The sequence below is a fragment of the Carassius gibelio genome, chromosome B1 (genome assembly GCF_023724105.1).
Source record: "Carassius gibelio isolate Cgi1373 ecotype wild population from Czech Republic chromosome B1, carGib1.2-hapl.c, whole genome shotgun sequence".
Lineage (NCBI taxonomy): Eukaryota > Metazoa > Chordata > Actinopteri > Cypriniformes > Cyprinidae > Carassius > Carassius gibelio.
This window is the reverse complement of record NC_068396.1, coordinates 28,167,665-28,191,949: the sequence shown is the minus strand read 5'-3', so window position 1 is coordinate 28,191,949 and position 24,285 is coordinate 28,167,665. Positions and strand designations below refer to the sequence as shown.

Genomic DNA, 24,285 nt, shown 5'->3' with positions numbered 1-24,285 from the left:
TAACGACTTCAATTTAGGGTTTGTCTGACACAAAAAATAAATAAATAAGAATTGGAATATAGATCCTACATTTCAGATCTGTGTAAAACAAGACAGTGCGTGCATTGCACTATAGTTAACTTACCTTCAACACCCCTCAGGTTTCAGAGTCTCCCGTTCTTCCTCATCTGAAGCCCATGCAAATAATTTCCACTGTAAATAGCGTGATAAAGCGCCTCTTCTCCCGTAGATCAAACCAGTGAGCTCAGAAGATCACAGACTCTATCCGAACACCTGTGGAGAAGAAAAGAAGTTCAGAGGCAGACCACAAACATACACGTAGCCACAGAAGATCTGAAGATTGCACCAGTAGATGCTTGACGATGGTAGAGGCTGTTGTGTGGTTTTTCTAATTTGAGCATTTATTCTTAGATGCCAAGTAGAATTGTTTGCACTGAGATTATGTGCAAGTCATAAAAGTGATGATGAGATTCCATGGAAAGTGCAGGAACGAGGGCAAAAACAGGAAGCAATTTTTGTAAGCGAGGTTCCAAATAATGCCAGTGCAGTTCAGTTCAACATCATTCGGCGGCAAGAAACTAAGATTCAATAAAGAAAAACCTATCACAGTGTGCAGTAGTTCAGACAATTTGGTATTGGGCTTCTCTTTATTGCACAGTGACTTGGAACATTATTGTTGAATGCTGTGGCGAAGTGAAGCCAAACGAATACAACGCTTGCTGCCAGAAGAAATCCAAGAAACATAAGAAACCCCCACCCCCCTTCCAATCATTCTAACAAACTTCACATGCTAATTCTTGACCAAACCAAACCTACAGCAGCAATTACATGACTCACTTTGTGGATAGGTACAACAAGAATTCCATTCTCCAAACACACACACTCTCCTCTGATAGTTCAAAGAATGGAGGAAGATTTCCCTCAGGTCTCATATATGCTGTATTCTACAAGACTGACAAAGTACATTCAAGCTTCAGAACAGAGGAAAACAAGCATTACATTAGCACACTGTAATATTTCTTTAGCGATTTTAAATAAAAAAAGACCATCCAAAGTGGTGCTTTAGACTCCCAAACACACAGTTAAGTTAGAAGAGTTTATTTCTTAACCTGAACAAAACGCTTCTGTATCTTAAAGGGCAATCCTTAACAAGAAAAACACTGTAATGCGATACCCCTTAATAGCAGACAGTCGTACACAATCTGAGCACTTACTCCTGCCTATAAAACAAATATGATGCTAATAATAATAAACAATTCTTCATTAATATTTAAATTGCAATCTTAAGCCAAAGTCTCACAACACTACACACAAGACCAGTCTTTAACGTTCATACATAATGAACTAAAAGTCACTTAAGTTCAAACTAGGGTAACCAAAGGTTGTAACACCTATAAAAAAAAGGCATTCAAAGTTACATATGCTTGGGCAAACCACACCCAGCAAACATGGGTTTCCTTTTTAATAATATCTCAAATATGCAAAGCATGAGAGTTACTTGACTGTGACAACATTATCTAAACTGCACACAATTCAATCACCAAAACTTCCCAAGGTCCAACACATTTTGACTGTCTTCTGAAGAAATTGTGGTTCAAAAGCACCTTGGCTGCTTGTGTTTTTGCTCATTTGTTAAACACCCTGCTGTGTGCAGGCCTGGCCTCTCTGGAGTAACCCAACACAGATACCTGCACACAGAGGAAACTAATAAACAAAACTCCATTTATATCTGCAGTCGAGTCCAGTATCACGTTCAGCTGGGCATACGGTTTCAAAACGAGGGTTTTAGCTACAATGTAAGTAAAGCAAATGGGGCTTGATGTAACAATGGGAGAGCTGTAAAAACACGCAGCGGCGGCCTCACGAACTTCCTTGTAACCTGCTGGATTCTCTGAAGAGGACGAACAAAAAACGAGGAAAGTTGTGGAAGTAAAGACGTTTACCTGTTAAACGGAGAGGTTTAAAGTCTACGAGGACGGTGCATACGGAAATAAGTGCTTTTAAATTAACAGTTGAGATCTGTAGCGATTAAAAGTAGGTATGAGAAAGGGAAAACCGCGGGGTGGGAAAACAAGCTTCCCTTAGCATCTCCAGCCATAATGGCATTTGCAAGAAACCTACGTGCCTTCATATGAATGCATGTTGATTAAGAAAAAAAAAAAAATATATATATATATATATATATATATAACAGTCGAATTACATTAAGAGCACTTGGATTATTTATCAGTGACGTTTAAAAGCAATAAATCCGAGATTAAGTCATTATTTGGGGTTTCCCCAAGTAATTTATAATTCAATAGGGAGCCAGGCCAATCGAGCATGGAAGAAAAGTATGAACGAAAGCAAAACAAATCTTACCCATGTTGAGCACGGCAACAGCAAATACTCCACATAAAGCTCTTTGCCCATTGCAATTGCTAACAATAAATCAGGGCTCCGCCAATTCCATTCCCAATGGGAAAAAGTGAAGTTATTCCACAAGCGAGCGCAATCCCCTCATTATAATCCTAGAGGTATCCCATTTTCCAAAGGAAAAAAATCAAGAGCATGGATGCCTGAGTCTTCTCGCTAACAAAGGGCAACGACAATCCTAGGTAAAACTCTAAGAATCGGTGTAGGGAAAAATCTCAGCTCCGGACTACAAATGGCCAAACGGCGGATCCAAGACGTCCCAAACTTGTGCAGCCCTTTTTTTCTCTCTCTCTCTCTCAAAGAAGTTGTTCCTGTTTCGCTAAAGCTTGGGGGAGGGGAGCAGTTTTATCAAGCTCCTGGCCAAAGAGAGAGAGAGCGAGACAGCTTAAAATCCTGCAGGCTCTTGTGTGTTAGAGAGCCACAAGAATAACGCTCAAGTCTGCAGTGTATTAGTAGAGCGAGTGATATGCGTTAAAATAGCAGTGGATCAAATCATAACCTCGGTTGGCTGCAGCGACACAAAGATCTCTTCTGAGAACCAACGCCAATCCTTATAGACAATATATATTCCTTCCTATATTACTCGACATTATATGTTTTAGATGCGAAAAGGATTCGCTATTTCCTTTATCCTTTGGACTGCTCTCCTTTACAGTGGTTGGGAAAAGCCGCTATATTTTAATGGTGAAAAGTGTGCGGTTGGAAAAACACAGAGGGGTGTCCGACTCCGCGCGACGGGGCTTCGCGAGCGTTTCCGTCTCCCCATAACGTGCTAGTCGCAGCCTTTCCTTATGAAACCAGAGTGATTAAAATAGCTCACGGCACTAACATGGCTTCCCCCATCAAAGATGAGCGAGTGCTGCTGATGTGTGCTCGCCTCCCCCCCTCTTTGATCCGGCCGGATGGTTCAGTCCATATTGTAATAAGTAGCAATTCTAGGTCAGGTTGACTCGCCATTGAATATAGTGAGGGACGGCGGAGATCAATTCGAGCGACTCTGCACTGAATCCAGACGACATTCTTTGTTATTCAAATGTGGGTAATGGCTAATCAAAGCCAGGAAGAGCTCACTGGTGTAGCAAGGACGTGTTGAATCCTGGTGTACAGCTGTTTTGTTGAGACTGAAACATTATTGTGAGGTAAGAGAAGGTGTCAACAAATTATAATCACATTCCTACCATTTAAGAGATGTCAGATGATAGATAAAAATGAATCTCGTGAAAACACTGTCTGCGTTACATTTACTTACAAATCAAAATACATAAATTATTACAATTCTAATTATTAATACACAACAAAGGAAAAGAGCTTCTACATTTAAGCTTCTATTTCCTTTCGCTCTGAGCGGGTTTCTCTCTATATTGTGTTATGGGCGACACAATATAGAGAGAAACCCGCTCAGAGCGAAAGTAGAGGAGCAAAACCCACCAACAATTCAAACCAGCTCACCCAACTTCTGTTTACAGTGTTTAATGTGATAAATTAACAAAAGTCATCCAGTCGTTACACAATACCCAAGCCTAAATATTCCCCTACTGTATAAAATAAGTATGATGAGTCTGAAAATGCAGTATTCATGTGTCCAAAACAAGTAGTGCATCCATGCATCCAAGTACTGCAAAAAAAAAGAGAGAGGAATACTTCAATTTGAATAAATACACAACCATTAAGTATAAATACTTGAAAGGGTTCATATGATGCAATTTCAAGTTTTCCTTTCTCTTTGGAGTGTTACAAGCTCTTGGTGAATAAAGAATATCTGTAAAGTTGCTAAGACTAAAGTCTCAAACCCAAAGAGAGATATAGTCAACCACACCCCCCTAAAACTCCTCATTGTCTACGTCAAGATGTGGGAAGATTTGCATAACCCCACCCAAATGTTCACGCAAAGAAATAAGGTTTAACTTTGAATCTTGCTTTTGCCCCCGACCCCAGGTTGTGGAGACGCCGTTTCATTGTGAAAGCGAAAATTCTTTGTTTAGTCTTCCAAAAGAGGACACAACTATAAATCAGTGGTTAAGTTGTATTTACAACACTATTTCAGAACAGTTCAACTCAAATATTCAGATGTGTGCTATCCATTTCATGGAGGACTGTTTCCTGGTTGTTGGCTTGCTGTTCTGCTGGCTGTTCTGACTCACAGTCTGTAAGTATGTTTACATATTTAAAGGATTTGCCACTGATGATTCAAACGTGAGTTTTGAGCAGTGTCGACACACTTGTTGTTTGTCATTTCTCTGATCACAAATGCAAACATGGTTTTGTTTACGCGGCGCGATGCAATGCGTCATTACAACTCATAATTATGTCCTCACTGACTGGATGCAACAAACAACTCGTTTTTGATGGGATTTATCGTTTTTATCTTGCGGCACCGGTGTTCTGATCGAGCACCAATCACAAAGCACTGGATAGCTGGCCAATCAGAGCACACTTCACTTTTCATATCAATGAGCTTTGTAAAAAAACGATGCATGTCAGAAAGGCGCTGGAGAAACAATAATGAACAGAATGTGGAAAATAATGTGTTGTTTTTTAACCTTAAACAGCATAAACACATATCATTACACCAAATACATAAAATAATGTGTGGGTTTTTTTTTTTGCAACATCATATGAACCCTTTAAATATTAATTAATAGGATATAATTGTATTTGTGTTTCTGTTTATTCTTTCTTCAGCAATGAAAATGAGATTTAGGCCTATATCTGAAAAATTTGAGGGATGAACTGATCTAATGCACAAAGAAAAATAGCCTATGTGAAAGTTTATATATATATATAATTTCCTTTTTTTTATGATTGTAGGGTAAAATATAACATGTTCTTGACAAGTTTTATTAAAACCCCTATGGCCACAAGTAATATAGCATTAAGAAATCTGCATTTTTTGGTCCATTTTGAGGGCACATAGTTAATGTCAAGCACCCTACCACCGGAATATACCACATGTCCAAAAGTCTTTCCAAAAATCTTTTGCTGATCATGTGTTTAAATGTCATTTGGAGACACATAATCCTTATATTACCCCGTTCCACTGAGACACTTCGCCAAACAAAAGCTCATATAGAAGAAAAACCAGAGAGCGGCAGAATACAAACAGATTTCATAAGTATCAGCGCCAGAGCAGAAATATATTTATGTATTTAAACAACAATAAAATGCTATTTATTTGAGCCTGAAATAGAGAGCGAGAGGGGACTAAAATACATTTCTCTTAATTTTAACGACACCAAAACAATAACTAGTGTGTGTGTGAGTGCTCAGAGGTGACAGTATCTGTTGTTCACACTACAGAATATTAAATGCTGAGGAAAAGGAGAGGTGAGACTCATGGGATTAAATGCATCTGCTGGCAATCTAATCCTGAACTGTCACTACCACCAACAAACCCAAGCGATCCCACCACCCTGGTTTTTTTGGGGGGGGAGGTCTAAAAACAACAGCATAAGCAATTGTTCTCGGTTTTCACCCACTGCTGAGTCCCGAACTGGGCCCCCCCCCAGGTAACAGAGGAGAGGAAAACCGACGATCTGTTCCTCCAGCAGTGATACATACAAACAGTGCTTCCCTGCTGATAGAAAGGAAATGTATTAACTCTCTTCCAGGAGAGCAAAAAAACATGACAGTGTCTTAGTAGATTATGACGCTTTTGCCTCTCCGCTCTATGAAGGAGAGAACAGGGACAGATCACACTGTTTACATATTTTAGTGAGCTCAACTGAGCTTTCCTGGTAAATACAAAACACTGGCATGGAGTCAGTGTTATTTTAGTATGACTAATAAACTCTTATAGTCCTTATTAATACAAGGTTCTATTTGTTAGCATTAGTTAACTTATGCTAACAATGAAAAAAGCTTACTGATCAAAGTTAATTATTAATTCAACGAGCTATTATTAAAAACAAATGATGTATCTCTTAATATTATTTGAACCTGAACCTGAGCTTATATAGTTATTAACTAACAGTAACAAAGATGAACAAATAGGCTACTGTAACAAATGTAATACTCACTGTAATAAATGTAATGAGACCTATTTAGGGATACCAATATAATATACCAACAGAATATTTAGAATATTGTAATTTTTTTGCTTTTTATTATTTTATTTCAGTTAACTATTATTAAAACCTTTTTATACCTTTAGTTTAAGAAACGATAATAATCTCTGTACACGCATAGCTAAAAAAAACGAAGTGAGTACATTTTACAAGAAGACACATTTTCTATTTTTCTGCTTCAAAATTTCAATGTGAAGGTAATTTGAGTAGTTAACTTCAAACATCTGTCATTACACTGGCTGTGTTTTATTTAGGTGGCCTGTTAGCAGTTTAATCAACTTACTCAGCAAGACTCTTCTTGATAGAGAAACTCTCTTAATGCCTCTTTTATTGCTCCTTTGGGGCAGTGACCCGTCAAATCCAATTTGTGTCACTATATGCCTGTCATGTCCCTGTTTTGGATGTTACTGTTGATGCGACACAAGTTTTGTTGGACGCTCTGATGATGAGGAGGATGAAGATGTGTGAGGAACATAAGCCCTTGGAGCCATGTGGCACAGGTTTTATTTTTTTGGTCTATAATCAGAACTTAAATTTGTTTCTATAACTGTCCCTTCTTCTCTTCCCTCTATTTTCCCTCTCATTTTGTTCATGCATGGTTCCCTCAGGGTCAAATATCAACTGCTTCATCTGCATAAAAACGCATAAATGTGTTTTGAAAAGAACAATTATAACATGTCGTCAACATGGCACCTAATACCAAACAATTTAATCAAGCACCATAATTAATTTGATGTATCGTATCAAAGGCTGAATTAAAAGAGAGTTATTAAAATGAATTTCTGTGTAATTGTCGTCTATAAAATTAAATGACACATTTACTTGAACTTGAGCAAGTTTATTTTTTTATTTATTTTTATTGTATATTAATTGGGGGGAATGAAACACTTGTGCGATCAAGTGTGCAGTTGTTTAATTTTTTCAGTGCTACCAGTGTGAGCGAGCTATGACCTCTCGTCAACTTTTGGCTGAAGTTTGAAGGAAAGACTTTTTGGCCGCAGTCATATCCGTCTCGCCAGGACAGAAGATCTTTCGACTATGCACAAACGTCACAGCAAAACAAACTTCCTTTGCTGGGCCCCCACTCCTACTTTTTAATTTATTTCTACGATTTTGGCAGCGTGCATAGCTTAGTCGCACCATCCATCCTTGTCTGCCCCTCTCTCTCTGCATTTCTCTAAAGTTTATTTCCTTCTTGCCACTCTACCCTCCTTCTCCCTTCAACCTCTATCTCATTCATCTCTGTGTTACACGCTCTGTCACTGTAATAGGAAACATTTCTCTCTATCCCTGGTAAACACTTTTAGATTTACACAAAAAGACTGGAGAGCAACACCGGCATGCAACATAAATGCCCTGTGCTTGGTATTTTGTACTCTACCAAGTTGCAGTGGTTAGCAACATGAAGAGTTGAAGGTATTATAGGAGGGAATAGACACGTATTAGCCATTGGCCCTCAGCCCATCCAACCCGTCTCATCCAATTTCATACTTTTTTCTTTCTATAGCCATTCAAACACCTTTGTAGATAAAATTCAATTCAGTAGTTTTGGTGACGGTCCAAACAGACATAGCATTCCAGCACCCACACAAGTCTCTCTTGGCCTCTGCCTAAGCCATGAGATGTTATCTTCTACCTGTCTAACACAAATGGATGTGCTTGTCCCCCACTAGAAGGTGAGGACTGGACCACCAAGGCTGTGTTGATAGGGGGGTTTATACATGTCATCTGTTCAGGCAGGTATCCAGTCATTATGCGGTTGTAGTTCTGCACGCCAGCCCCTATGCCACAATTCAGATGCAGGTGTCTTCTGCCATCTACACTTAGAGACACAAATACCTCAACGCACTGCACTCGTGAGTTTCTGCGGACACGAATAATTAGCTAAAACTGATAAACATTTACACAGACTGTAGCTGTTTGCCTCCTCACATTAACCATTGTCTCTCGGTGTGTATGTGAGTCTCAGAGGGTGTTTACTGTTATGTAGCTGTAGCGGTTTGTGGTCGTCAGGGCAGCTGAGGAGGCCATTGTGGCGTTTGCTAAACAGACTTTGGTTTTCTTCACTCAACAACACATTTATGCCCACATCTTTTCTCTCAGTCAGCAACACGAGAGCGGTTTAAAGAGCTTTAGTGTTTTTAATAGGTGTCCTTGATGTTCCCATGGATCTAATACTGCACCTAATCACTTGGATTTATTAAATGGTAACCACATACTAGAGTGGTTAAAAGACTGAACTTGTAACCTAAAGATAGCAGATTTAAAGCGTTTTGCACAATTGTGTTGTTTTCATGATGGTGTAAAATGTAAAATAGCGGTTTCCAGTCCTTGGTGTTATTGTTAGCTCAGACTAAAACTATTAAAAATGTTTTTTTTTGTTAATGGAAATAAAGCTGAAATAAGATAGAGAAGAAATATTAGATCTAAAAAAGAACGTACAAACCAATGAAAAGAAAGAATAACAGTAATGCTACTTTAGCAGCTAAAATAAATAAGATGAAGTATTAAAACTAAAACTGAAATAACATTTTAAAAATAAAACTAAAAAAGCTCATCACAATTACTAAAAAACTAAAAAAGAAAGTTAATATTAATAATTAAAAAGAAAATACATGTTAAGACATATTATAATAGCAAATTATACTAATATAACACTTTTAATATATGCAATTAACTTTTTCTGTCATTTTTTATAAGGCCTGGAAATCAGCAACTTTTCAATCCAAAGGTTTTAGAAAATAAACCTTTTAAAACTTTGTATGGTTTCAAATTATTAAATGGTAACCATATTGTTAGTATTTCACCACAAAAGTTTCTCATCATTTATGTCGTTTCAAACCTGTAAAAGTTTCTTTCTAATGTTGAACACATAAGAAGATATTCTGAAGAATTTTGATGAACCAAATACGTAGTTGGTCCCCATTGGCTTCCGTATAGGGAAAGAAATACAATGGAAGTCAATGGGATTACCAACATTCTTCAAAATATCTTCTTTTAGTTTCAACATTTGAAAGAACCTCATACAGATTTGGAAAAATATGAGGGTGAGTAAATTATGATATTTTTGGTGGCTCAACTATCACTTTAATGAACTACAATCTGCAAAAAAAAAATGTTCATACATTCATGAAAAATTATGGATGGATGGATGGATGGTAAATGCATAAACGGTGGAAAGAAAACTGCACTTGCTGAACCATATATTGGGGTCTTTAAAGTATACTCAGAAAAATGTTGACTCTGTGAAACACAAATGTACATCAATACACATTAGAATCAGAATAAGTGCCTCCCTGCAGATCTGGGAACAGCTCTCGAGAGCCCCTCCATCCCATGGACAGCGTGAATCAGCAAATCCTGGCAAACAGGCCAGTCAGCACCACTGCCAGTCAGTCACTAGGTCATCAGGCCAACCAGCCAACCAGCCAGCAGGATGTCTATATATATACTGTGCCGAGCAAGCGTGTTGAGTCCGATAAATAATTGAAGAGTGCAGTCATTAGCCTAGATTATTTAGCTGAAAGGCTGGCTTCCATCCACTACAATCAGAAGTCATTACCTCACAATGAGCAGGAGGAACATTCAAAGTTATGAGCCAACACCTGCCAATCAAACAGGGAGGAATAGATTGTGCCTGATGCTGGTGGAGAGAGAAAATAACAGCAGTGCACACTCAGGGAAACACTGCTAGAAAAGAAAGCTGTAAGGTTTATGAAGGCATACATCAAGACCAGAGAAAGATATTCCTCCCAGCCACCCTGAAACAGTCTGCTCTCTGCTGCTGGGCCCCTCGACCCACTTGGAGGATCGCCAGAACACATACACACAAACACACTGTCAAACCCACAGCACATGCAGAATTCCTAAAAAACGTACACCAAATCTTGTTCAAGAATAGAAAGGCACACATGCACACACTCAAATTCTAAACTATTTACCGGAAGAAAAACTTCAGATCACAGATTCCGCTTAAAATGACTTGAATTCACTTGTGACATTTTGTCAAATTACGGTAAATGTGTGTAAAGTTATAAAGGTACAGCAACAAACAGTGTGTTTAATTGGGAAAACTGTCATGGAATATTAGAAAATCAAGGTTTTTGGTGAAATAAGCTTTATCTGATATTATCAAATGACACTAGGGGAAAATACAATAATTTTTTTAAATCTATGCACTAAAAAAACGAACTCCACAAATGCAGATAGTGACTATGACTTTCTCTTTTCCTTTTTCTTTTTTCCGCCCATCTCTCTCTCCTGCAGGTCTCTGTCCCCTTGATAAAGAGCGGTTTGAATATCAATGAGGTTTATTCTCTCCCGGGTCTGCAGCCAGCTGTTATAGAGTGAGCGCCATTCTCCTGCTATTTTGAGGCAAGATACGTAATTAAAAAATCAATACCTTCCCACGAAACCTTTTCACTATACACAACCAAATTGACCTTTCTAAAGCACATCCTGGTTCACTTATACGCACAAATAGCGCTAAACACCAATAACACCAATCCTTTTCCGTGCTTATTTTCTAATCCTTCTGAATCTATGTATGTTAAAAGCAATAACCAGACAAAAAATGAGACAAAAACTTTTTGTAAATCTGTATGTCTTGTGCGTTTGAGATGGGGAGTAGCACCCCTGCAGTTGTCGTTGGCACTTGAAGCTCGGACGCATTCGTCTGTTGTGACAGTGACAAGACGTGGAGATCTCTGTATGCAAATAAGATGTAAACAGACCATCAGGAAGCCATCTGTGAGGCTGGAACTCCCTGTGGGGGCGGGGCCTCTGTAGCCAGGGAGACAGTTCACAGCATCAGTCAGGGTCACCATCAGTGTAGACCTCTGCCGAATACAAACAGAAGTGTTACTACCTCAGTCTTTGGCCGTTTAAGGGCCACACTGACATGGCCGTGAATTAGTGTTCGTTTAGTGCTTACAAATGAGTCCAGTGTCTACTATGCTCTTCACACACACAGTGGAGAGAGCTTGGCCAGGCCCTTGTAATTAACTATCCTAAACGAGGAAGGAAAAAGAGGTTGAAGGTTAATATCTACAAGCTTTGTGTGGATACATACAACATGCTGTTCCATGAGCGCTGATAGAGGTTGTCCTCTCATTCTGACCTGAGTGGTACTGCTTTTAATAGACAAGTTTAAAGCTGAGTAACTTAAATACGTTTAGTGGGAAATAATGTAGGGTGGGCTTGGATCTGCAATTGATTCACTGATGGTTTGATTGAAAAAGGGGTTTAGTACCAGAATAAAGTTATGTTGTCTTAAAAATAGCATGGCAATTCACAAAGCATTTGACTTCTGTAATATGAAGTTTTGACTTAAGACTGAATATTCAGTGAGGAATAATTTAAGAATATTAAAATAAAAAAATAAACATTATATATAAGGCTTATACAAGTAAACATTATATATAAGAATGGAAGAATTCCTTATAGCTTGTAATCTAAATAAATCATATATTTATAACAGTAAAGCAAACTAATTACATAAAGAGCATATAAATATTAGTTTGCACTCTATATCTCCCAATAGTAAATGTAGACAAGTTTATCCAATCAGAAATAATTTTCTAATATATCTCTATTAGACATAATGTTTTAATCAAAATGTTTTGATCATTGAAAAAAAGGGGGTTTGTTGCAGAACAGCTTTTAGGGAAAGCTTTTGTTGAATGTTGCAAAATAAGACAATTATGAAGTAAATTTCATATCGTCTTTAGTTTTTAGTCTGTACAACAGCAAATTTGGTTCTTATTATCTAGCTACAGAGGTCCAGCAGTCAAGTGGAAATGTATTAATAATCATTTAAAAGCAACAGAACTTGACCCAAACTCCACACTTCAGCTATTAGAACAAATTTAGAACAAACACAAAATAAAATACTGGAAAGCATTTGTGGTTTTGGTGCTCAACGTGGTCAGAAGTCTTTTTAGAGTCTCTGTGTTTACATGTGTGAGCTGTGGAAGTTTTTGCTGGTATCACTGGAGCTTGTTTCCTAAACACACAGGCATAGTGTTCCAGCAGTACACCCTCTCACGGAGGGAACAAGCTAAAAATATCACACACACACACACACACGAAAGGCAAGACACTCTCTCTCTCTTTTACACATGCAAAGAGTTCTTCACCCCCCCTTTTCAACTACTTAGTGTTGCCACAAATGCCCTCTTAGCACCGAATAAGATCCAAACCACAAATTAGTATCATTATTTATTAAAATCATTAGTTCTAGTAAAGTAATAATAGTATACAGTTCAATCTTTCCCCTCAGCCTTCACATATAGTTTTTCTCCCTGTTTGAATTAAGCACAGCACCTTGACTCAACCTTGCCCGAGGCTCTATACCTCCCTAGACCAGCAGATGAACAGCACAGACCACCAGCATTACATTATTGGGTTAGAATTTAACACCATATCAAGTTAATTGATTAATTTACAGTATTTCACTTTATTTACAGACAGAGTTTTATATCAAGGTACATCATAGCTTTTATATGATTATTGCATCTGTAATAAATAAATAATTAGTTAATCCAGAAAAGGAAAATTGTGTCTTCATTTTTTCCAGTCCCGCATCACTTTCCTCCCTCTGTGGAACACAAAAAGCAATATTATGCAGAACGCCTGAGCCGATCTTTGCTATATGACAAAAAAAAAAAAAAAAAAAACAATGATTTCCACTTTTGAGCACCCGAAAGGAAAAAAGCCCCATTAAAATAGTCTGTATGAATGTTAATGCATATAAATAGTTTTTGCAGCCATACATTATAGCTTCATTTGAGGAACCAACCAACATGTTTGTGCTTGAATGATTTTTTGATGCATCGTGATTGGTCATGAAACATGCAAGAAGCAACTAGAGTTATTGATCTCAAAGGTATGAAATCAATCACTTTGTGGAATATTTTCAGCAAATAACTCAAATTTCAGCCTGTTTCTCACATATCATCATTTCAGAATGCTGCACACAGCTCTTGACCTTCTGCTAAACATCTATAACCGTGTTCCACACAAGGTAAAGTCATACAGGTCTGCGAGGACACGAATCGGAGACAGTGATTACAGAATTGAATTTTTTAGCGGACTATCCAATTAAGTTGTTTTATCCCCTATTTTATTTCCCCTTGCATCATGCCTGGTCAAGAAACATGCAATAACCAACCAGTCATTAATGTCAAACCAGGAACATTTCAAGTTGAACATCAATGACTTTTCAGCAAATTACAACTTAAATGGTCTGTTTCTCACACAAATTGTGAACAGCTCATGAACAAAAAAAAACAAAACAATTACAGGTTTGGAGTGGCAGAATAATGACTGAATTGTCATTTTAGGGTACGAAGATAAATGTAATGCTTTAACAATACTTTTTCAACAACAGCCTAAATGAAGTGTTTAAATTCCAGATTGTGATGGGTAATGGTCCGAGCTGTGAACACAGAAGTTTTGGGCTCAAACTCAAGCAGTGTTGACCCAGGAACTGAGAAGTGCTATGATTTCAGCCCCATTCTGTCACCGTTCTTCCCTGGAGCGTGACACTTCCTCATGTTCCGCCCCAGGTTGTTCCAGAGGGTCTGTCCTGACAATTAGTGTAACTGAAATTCGCTATAAATGAGAATGTATGCGCTACAAAGCTGAGTGACTAAATGGATTGCCTGTTTAACATCCACACAGACCATAAGAGGTTTGAAATAAACATGAAATAAACAATTGTATCCATTTCTAAATACCATCCCAAGCTCATTGGAAACAACATGACTATGGTGATATTTCCTCAAAATTATATTATGTTGCTTCCTGCGCATTTTGTTACAATTTCAAAGTGGAATACCCAGTGAGCAGTGTTAAAAGCATCCAAAATGGATGAACATGAATCTGGCGTTATTTCATTCCGTTTGTTGTTGTACAAATTGTGGCAGTTCAGAAATGAAATGTCCAGTGAGTAGCATTAAAAGCTTAATTCTCTATAGCATTTGAAAATAACATACCACTACACTAAACCTAACTGGTAATGTTTACAGAAAACACATTTGCTGAAGCAACCAAGCCATTTTAAACTCGCTTCTATACCTGAGCACTCTGCATTGCAATTGCAGAGCTGTACCAGGTGAGCTACCAAGCAAGTTTACCACACCAGAAAAGCTGTACAGTACGTATAGATTTGATTACATGAAAATTATTGTGCAAGGAACCCTACCTATTCATAGTTTTCCTGAAATGTATGAGTGTTTTTGTTTTGAGTGACTTTATTTCAGTGCTTTTGCGAGCAAGTGCAAAGTTTCTCAGTAAACGCAAAAGTATTGGGAGCAAACAGAAATATTTTTTGGGGATGGGGGGTGCAAAGGTTTTGGAACGGAATGTGGAGCTACTATATACAGTGGGGATCGAAAGTTTGGGCACCCCTTGCAGAATCTGTGAAAATGCGAGTAATTTTTAAAAAATAAGAGAGATAATACTAAATGCATGTTATATTTTATTTAGTACTGTCCTGAGTAAGATATTGTACATAAAAGATATTAACATTTAGTCCACAAGACAAAAAAAATGCTGAAATTATTAAAATAACCCCACTCAAAAGTTTGGGAACCCTTGGTTCTTAATACTGTGTTCTGTTACCTGATAATCCACGACTGTCTTTCTGTTTTGTGATGGTTGTGCATGAGTCCCTTGTTTGTTCTGAACAGTTAAACTGAGCAGCGTTCTTCAGAAAAATCTTTAAGGTGCTGCAGATTCTTCAGTTTTCCAGCATCTTTGCATATTTGAACCCTTTCCAGCAGTGACTTTATGATTTTGAGATACATCTTATTACACTGAGGACATTTGAGGGACTCAAACACAACTATTAAAAAAGATTTAAACATTCACTGATGCTCCAGAAGGAAACAAGATGCATTAAGAGCTGAAAAGGTGAAAACTTTTGAACAGGATGAAGATGGCCAAATTTGTCTTATTTTGTTGAAATATAATTTTTTTTCCATTTAGTTCTGCCCTTCGTAAGCAACAGAAGACACTTGTATGTTTCCCGGTACATAAATTAAGTACAATTTAACTTGATCTTCAAATTCCAAAAGTTTTCACCCCCAGCTCTTAATGCATCTTGTTTCCTTCTGGAGCATCAGTGAATGTTTGAATCTTTTTAAATAGTTGTGTTTGAGTCCCTCAAATGTCCTCAGTGTGAAAAGATGTATCTCAAAATCATAAAGTCACTGCTGGAAAGGGTTCAAATATGCAAAGATGCTGGAAAACTGAAGAATCTGCAGGACTTTAAAGATTTTTCTGAAGAACGCTGCTCAGTTTAACTGTTCAGAACAAACAAGGGACTCATGCACAACCATCACAAAACAGAAAGACAGTCGTGGATTATCAGGTAACAGAACACAGTATTAAGAACCAAGGGTTCCCAAACTTTTGAGTGGGGTTATTTTAATAATTTCAGCAATTTTTTTGTCTTGTGGACTAAATGTTAACATCTTTTATGTACAATATCTTACTCAGGACAGTACTAAATAAAATATAACATGCATTTAGTATTATCTCTCTTATTTTTTGAAAATTACTCATATTTTCACAGATTCTGCAAGGGGTGCCCAAACTTTCGATCCCCACTGTATATACTTGTATGTATATGAGTTCTGCAAAAATGTAGGTAGTACTACTAGCATGAGATTCTGTAAGTCTAACAAGCACAAGATCGAAGGGCAAAGGTTTGGAATATCTCGGAAGAGTCATGGAATTGAGTTTGGAAAGCTGGTCTTGGATCAGTGCCATGTTTAAGTGGGGCTGGTACTTTTCCATGCATGATAAAATCACCTCATTGGCCCAAAGCTGTCATCAGAGACAAGGAGCAGTTCCTTACAGCTGGCCTACCTAAAGAGCCCCCTTTTCTCAAAATACACCAACACACGCATACGGGACACATATAACACAACCTCATAATGCGCTCGAACCCATTACACTGTGTGCACACACACTCAGCTACACTCATAGAGCAACACACACCAACAATGTTTACATCTAGACTATACCCCCTCCCCTTGAGACCCATTCTACATTCCTTCACCAGACTCCCTGCATTCCTGTTCAGCCGAGGAGGGGGTCTGACCGACTTTCCCCCTCTCTCTCTCTCTCTCTCTCTCTTTCTCCTTTTTCTATCCTTCTCTCTTGGCCTTTCTTTGTCGTGCCCCTTTCTCCTTCTCTCCCTTAGTAAGAAGTGTGTGAGACAGAGAAGTAGATGGGGAGGAGACAAACAACTGGTAAAACAGCAATGATCTGTGCTGTCTAGAGTTGTGTGATTTAGAGTGAATGTGTGTAATAAAGATGGCTGCAACAACTGTGAACAGGAAAAAAAACACAGGCAGGCTCTGTACCAAAACCTAGCAAGCTGCCTCATACTGCCCGCATTGGCATCTGTGTTTGACCAATTTGAAACGCCTCTAGGCTGACAAAGGCTCACAAACTATTGATTTCAGTAGTGTTTGATGTTAGCATGATGCTAAGCTAATCAGCATAGAATACACAGAAAAATTACTCTATTTTTATAAATGCATTGAATAAAACTGATTATAAGTGTGTTTATAATCAGAATTTCCAACAAAGTCTTGTTTTACTGAGCTTATCCCAAAGCATTATGGGATTGCCTTTTCTGTTTTCTAGGTGTTGAAATGTAGCAACAGATTCAACATGGAGCCATACACACACACACACACACATACACACATGCATGTTGTGAAAGACAAAAATAAGCGCCTGTAGCAGTATTGTCCCCACTAATTCCAGTGAAGTGTTCTTCTCAGGGAAGCAGCGGTAGACTTTTCCCCTCCTTCTGTCCTAACACTCCCTGCTGTTCACCCAGTCTACAGCCTGATTGTGTGTTCAGCTCACTGACTCTTTTCTAGGAGCAGACCCGCTGTGTTGTGTGTGTGTGTGTGTGTGCCATGAATCAGTCTCTCAAGATGGTTTTGTCTTCGGCTGCACATAACAATTCATCAGGAATACTTGGTGAAAACACACACACAAGCGCATTCAATACTTGAGACTCACTTTAACATTATAATACCATTTTACATACTGCATTGTACAACAGCGTTACATTTTGTTGTGTAGTGTGAATTTATAAGTTATTTGCCAGTAGTTTAGGGTGCATTTCTAGTTTATATAGTCTGTAGTTTGTTATATTTACTATTGCTAAATTATAGAGGCGTATTTAGTTATGTACAACTGACCCTTTGCAAAGACCCCCCCCCCCCCACACACACACACACACACTTAGTTACTGTTGCTATGTCCGACCAGCCATGGTACTCTAATGCCACACAAAGACAGATAAACATACACCCTACAGTTAAGGAGTTTGGGGTCGGTTTTTTTGTTATATTTTAGAAAGTCTCATATGCTGATTAAATGGTTAGTTAGTTAAAATTCATGTCAATTACATGTCGTTTGAAACCCTTAAGACCTTTGTTCATCTTTGGAACACAAATTAAGATATTTTTTGATGAAATCTGAGACCCTCCCATAGACAGCAAGGTTACTACCAAGATCATGGTCCAGAAATGTAGTAAGGACATCATTAAAATAATCCATGTGACATCAGTAGTTCAACCGTAATTTTTTTACTGTTTTGTGTCAGCATCATCAAACGCATACATTGTTTATGCACAGTTCATAGCATACACAAGTGTTGTAATGCTCTCCAAAATAGCACCAGGGTGTTGCAGATGAGACAAATTGAAAAAAGTTGTTATTTTTGTTTTCATTTGCGCACAAAAAGTATTCTCATAGCTTTAAAAAATTACGGTTGAACCACTGATGTTAACAGTGTCCTTAATACGTTTCTGAACCTGGGAACATTTCAGTTATAGTGCTGGGAGTGTCAGAGAGCTCTTGGATTTCATCAAAAATAACTTAATTTGTGTTCTGAAGATGAACGAAGGTCTTATGGGTTTGGAACGACTTGTGGGTGAGTAATTAATGACAGAATTTTCATTTTGGATTACTATCCCTTTAATACTAGTTAAAAAGAAACCGTTTTAACTGTTTTCTATTTCATTGTATTTTAAAATATAATTGATTCCTGTGAGAAATGCTGCATTTTCAACAGCCAATATTTTGCCTTCAGTGTCACATGATCCTTAAGAAATCATTTGATTTGATTTCTTTATGATTTGCAGGACAGGTAACATTTCTTGTTACTATCAATGTTGAAAACTTTTGTGGAATTCTGTGGAAACCATTATACATTTGATTCAAGATTCTTTGATGTATAGAAAAAAGAGTCAATTTAGTGCGACATCAGGAACATTTAATTAACCTATGTTCACCTGAAAACACAAGACGTAGTGCAACGAAACAGAAAAGAACGCAAGGGTGTTGAGACATGTTTTTAACAGTTGAATATTTAATGATTTTACTTTATTTGGCGCCACCTAAAAGCACGCCATTTATGTGCGAAACACTTAAGTGCAAAAAGAGAAGTGTGGTGCAACAGTCAAAGGCATCCGTCTTGTGCACGTTTACGTAGAAAGACGATTAAAACTCGCCGTGTTCAGTGAGAATTGTGGTCACTAGATTACAGTATTTACAGGAATGCAAGATGAGTGGTTTGAGTGTCCATCGTCCGGCAGAGTCCAGCAGGTCCTGAAGCGAGAGCTGTGTTGGTATGGTAACAAGAATATCAGCGGAGGGGGAGGGGAGAAACACGAGGAGATGAGGAGAGGTGAAAGAAAAAGAGCAGAGAGACGTGAAAAGCTGAGGTGAGTTGAGTTCTCTGGGTTTCAAACAGAAATGTCTCTCTTTACTATCCATGACCACCTCCCAATAGCCCTTATTCTTCCTCTGACATACTATCTCACTCTTGCCTTGTCTTCCTCTGTCTTTCTGCAGTCACTGCCACTTTTGCCCTGAACATCATACTCCTATTCATGTCCTCTCTATACCCGCCAGTGTGTGTGTGTGTGTGTGTGTGTGTGTGTGTGTGGTGGCCGATTCCCTTCTGAGATACTGAAATGTCTCCTCTGTGCACTATTTCTGTCATCGTACTCCCCTGCTGCAGCGGTAATAAGGATCTGAGTTGTGAACTGTGCTTCCAGCTCCAAGCAAAGCTCTAATCCAATCCTACAACAATACTTATGCACACATGTAAATTGAATACCAGCTCTTAATAGGTTTAAATTTCATTTTTATGTAAAATATGACACACACCAAGGCTAACAAACAGTTTTTACAAAAGCCTTCGGCTCTTCAGTAGACAATATGAGCCTTACGCTAACTAACCAAATTGTCTCAATGGCAATGAAGGGTTTTGATATATACCCACTTATAACTGACTAAACAGATTTGATGTCTTTTCTTTGCACTCTCTTATGCATACGTGCATAATAAGACCACCTGTCCGAAACAAAAGTGTTTGCATTCCCTCCAACACTCGATCAAGCTCAAAAGCGATATTACAGTTCATTCAGGGCTGTTTTGCTATGCTCTGTGTTGTCTGGCTCAGTAACAGCAGCAGTTGCATTTCCCCCCACAGTGCTGAATGATAAGTCGAGCCACCAGCACACAGCACTGTCAATCAGAGACGTAATGGCTCACGAAAAGGAAGCCATTTTGAAAATATCACTAAACACACAATACTTTATGCTCTTTTTTTCAAATCCTCCTGGGAAGGTCCTGTTTGACGAAATCGTAATTGTGGCGTCCAGTGAGTTTGGACAGAAATAAAAATAAGCAAATGTAATATTTATGTTTGTCAACCAAGGGAAGCTTTTTTTTTTGGGGGGGGGGGGGCTTTTCTGGCTTGCTTGATTTCTAAAACAGGTGTTTAAACTAAACTGTACGATTAACAATCGTCCCGTATTAGCTTCTGCTAATTCGCATACCTTCAATTTGTAAATTCAGGGCTCAAGGATAATCTCACTTTGGTAATAAATTTTTTGTAGTGCTTTTTAAGTTGTTTTATGTTTTAAATACGATCATTATGACATATGACATGAAGCATTGAGCGACAACTGCTTATATATATAACATATACAGATAAACGTTTAACTCCCTGACTAGCTTTAGCAACATCCAATTACACATTAATCAAGAAAGCCATTTAGTCTCATTAAACAGCAAAATGGGTTGCTGACCTAAGGTAAAGAGGAAAAATATATGCAAAGATTAATTACATTCCCTGCCTTTTGTCTTGGCATTTCCATGCATCTTAAAATAAGCAGAAATGTGAGCCTGTAACTTTAAACCAAATTCACGGTCACTTTGTGCTCGAAACACTACTGAACAGAACTACTTTCAATAACAACAACAGCTCATGAGCTTTCATGAGGAACCAGTTGACCTGCATGTAGCTGCAATCCATCACTTGTTTGTTAGAGAATCAATGTGCTGTCACCGTTAGAGTCTGTACTGAAATATGACCGCAGCTCTGTCAGCGTCTGCGTTGGCTACTGAATAGCGCGGAATTCATAGAACACGTCTTATTCACTAATCATGTGTGAATTTGAGTGTCTAAAACCTGTGTGCAAATGTTTTCATGCAGAAATCATGATTGATATGTTTACACTTAGACTTCTTATAAATGTTTTGAGCTATATGCATTAAATTTATATATATATATATATTTGATTAATGAGGTGAATTTCTGTAATTGAAAGAATTATCATTGCATTTTTTTTTCTTACATCACTGTACAGCATTCTGGAAGCTTGAATAGCAATATGAAACAGTCTCCATTTTAACATTCTAAAACCACAAATACAAATTCCCTTAATTATTTTTGGCACCAGATAAGATTCCTCAAATTCCTAAGTGTCTGGACTCCATTTATCTCGCTCAAGAGATGGATGCTGGCAGAAAAGAGAGAGAGAGAAAGAACAGGACACTCAATTACTCTCCATCCGTTCATTCCTGTCCTCTCGTTCTCTTAAGAGTCACAGGTCCTGACAATACAGCCTCTGTTCTATGAGGAAGATCTCAGACCAGAAGAAAGCACTCAGCAAGGAAATAAGTAAGCAATACTCATGCTATAAGTAACACTTTCCTCTGTTTAAGTCTAAATAACAAGGATTTGTTGCATATAAATTCATATTTCCACACCAAAATAAGAGATTTTAAAATAAATAGATGTACTACATGTTTTATTAGAAGAAAAAAATCGCTAGCAAATATACTGCAGTTATAACTATTAACTCATGAACACTTTGTTTGAACTGGAAATCAGAGGCTAAACTCATCTTAGCTCTATTAAGGTCTTTTTAGCAAGTTTTAAGTAAGATTTTAAGCTAGTTGTGATCCCTTTCCTGTGTGAGGAAACACAGACCCAGAGTTTTCCCTCGTGGTCGCCCACAATGCAGCCACCATGCTTGCGTATGTTTTTCCTCACACCTGAAATCAATTAAGCCGTCCAACAGGATGAGATACCCTACGAATGTCTTGCCACGCTAAATTTTAAGCGTTTAGCTTCTGTACACCAGCTCCATCAAACACACTTCTCTCAACAGATGCAAAAGTTTGGGCGCAAGGAGTAACTCATTAAATTTACTGAAGCAGAACCATTATAGTGATCTGAAATCAATATAGTAGTCTGTCATAAAACCGCTAGAGGTGTGAAATAAGTAGACAGTTAAATAAATGGTATATTTTTGCTGCAGTTCAGGCTACATCTTTGGCCTATCACTAACAGCACTGGGTTAATGGGGGATGGGGAAAGCGGGAAGCTGTGAATGAGAGCGAAATCAAGAGAGATGAGGGGAGTTTCAGGGACTGGGGTGAGTCATGGATATGGAGAGAGAGACCGTGTGAGGGAGGCGTCAGGAGGACCAGTGTTTATGTGTGTTGCACAGTTTACTCAAGCATGTGTTTGTATGGGAAGAACATGTGTGTGAATGCGCGTGAGTGTGTCGAGGCCCAGTGGTCTGAAGCCTGATACTGGCCCCCCGTATGCAGCTGCTCCCTCTGTCTGTCTATGACTCGCTCGCTCTCTAGTTTTTGGCTTTCTCTCAGCGCTGCAGGATGACTGGCGGTCACAGCTATGCTTTCTAATTTCTGGGGGATCACGCAACTGGGTGAATCTCACGAAACCTCATAGAAACATGTCTTAATTCACCCCAAAATCAAAAGACAGAGCATGCGTTTTAAAGCCAAGGTTGTTTTTGCGATGTGACATTTTTCATGAAAACGTGAAATTAGAATGGACTATTCCTTCCAGTATATCCTTCCTTACTTGTGATCTATTCAGTCATGCAGGTTATTATCAATATTAAAATAATATGACATAGTATTTTATTTAGTCTATTTATTCATAAAATGCAATCAAAATATGTAACACTCCATTTTATTTATTAAGTAATTTCCAGTTATTGTCAGCGGTTATTCTTATAATACCATGTTTATTTATTTTATTCATAAAATGTAATCAAAAGATGCAGCACTTCATTTTACTAATACATTAATTTAAATATTTAATTAGTAATTCATATTATTCTCAATGAGTATTCTCATTAATTCAGTATTTATAGCTTATTTGTAATCTTTAATCAAATTTGACAACACTTCTATATATTAATTTTTTTTAGCTAGTTAGGTAGTAATTCCTATAATGGATTTATTTAGTAATTTCCATAATTCTTATTGGTGACTCCCATTAAAGTAATACAGTATTTTGTTTATTTATTCACAAGCGTATAAAGGCAGTAAAACAAATACTAACATGCCGCATGAATAATTCAATATAATCTAAAATGTAAATATAATTTCACATTATCGATTTTTCTAAGATAGTGAAAATACTGGGGCTTCACTCTCATGAAAACAACGATGCAGTGCAATACAAATAAAACTCGCCACTTCTCTTTGAACAAACTAAAAATGTCTTGTTTATAAAATGTTGAATTGTGGGTGTGAGATGTGACCCGGGCACGTTCTTGACAGCTCTCGTGCGATTCGCCCAACTTCAGGGCACAAGAAAATGAAAAACACACTCAAGACAGACAAACAGAGGAAGACAGAGATAAAGCGAGAGCGAGCGAGGCTGTAAAACAGAACCCACTTGTTAACAACCATATTACAAACAATCTCTCCACTCATGTGCAAAAGAATAAACAGGCCGTATCAGCACAAAGCCTTTTCTGAATAAGAGCTCATTCAGCATATGAAGTACAGATGTGCTCAGCGAGAGTAAGTGATCACAAAAGAGGAAGACTGTTGACAAGGTGTTGCACGAGGAAGGAGTGGTGGAGGAGAGGAAAGAGAGCGGGGGGAAAGCAGCCAAGTTGGCAGGATGAATGGAGAGTGCAGAAAGAGGGTAATGTGGGAGTTTGATAAATTGTGTGCGTTTTCAAGTGTGTGGGTGTTTGTTTGCTTTGTTTGTGTGTGTGTGTGTTAGTGTCTTGCAGAGGTGTGCACATGATACTCTGAGTGTGTGTGTGTGTGTGTGTGTGTGTGTGTGTGTGTGTGTGTAGCTTGAGGCTGTAACACAGACACAGCGCTTCAGCGAGTCTAGCAGCAGAGACGGACTGGAAATGATTTTTGCCTCTTCACACTGGTAGAAGCTGCTGGACAGTCTCTCGGTAAACATGGCTGACTGGTTGCCAAAGTATATGTGTGTTAGAAGCAGTGAGAGAGCGCATTTGTGTGGTATGTGATGTGACACCTCTCCTCAAGCACACACACACACACACACACACACACAGCGTTCACCTACGCGCTTCCCGATACTGTACCTACCCTGCCTTTTTTCAAAACATAAATATTACAGTCTGTTCACATGCATTGTTATTAACCACTAAGACAAAGCCCTAAGCCA

General features: G+C 38.2%; 1 protein-coding gene across 4 annotated transcripts in view; it reads right to left on the bottom strand.

The window, feature by feature from the left end:
• Positions 1-24,285, bottom strand: part of bcl9 (BCL9 transcription coactivator) — an 85,328-nt gene that overhangs the window by 35,148 nt on the left and 25,895 nt on the right. For 2 of the 4 annotated variants that reach the window (XM_052545558.1, XM_052545561.1), the window contains exons 1-2: positions 2,362-2,900; positions 125-273 (exon numbers count right to left, since the gene is read on the bottom strand). The gene's annotated coding sequence lies outside the window, so the exon portion shown is untranslated. The other 2 variants (XM_052545560.1, XM_052545559.1) reach the window with 2 other exon arrangements.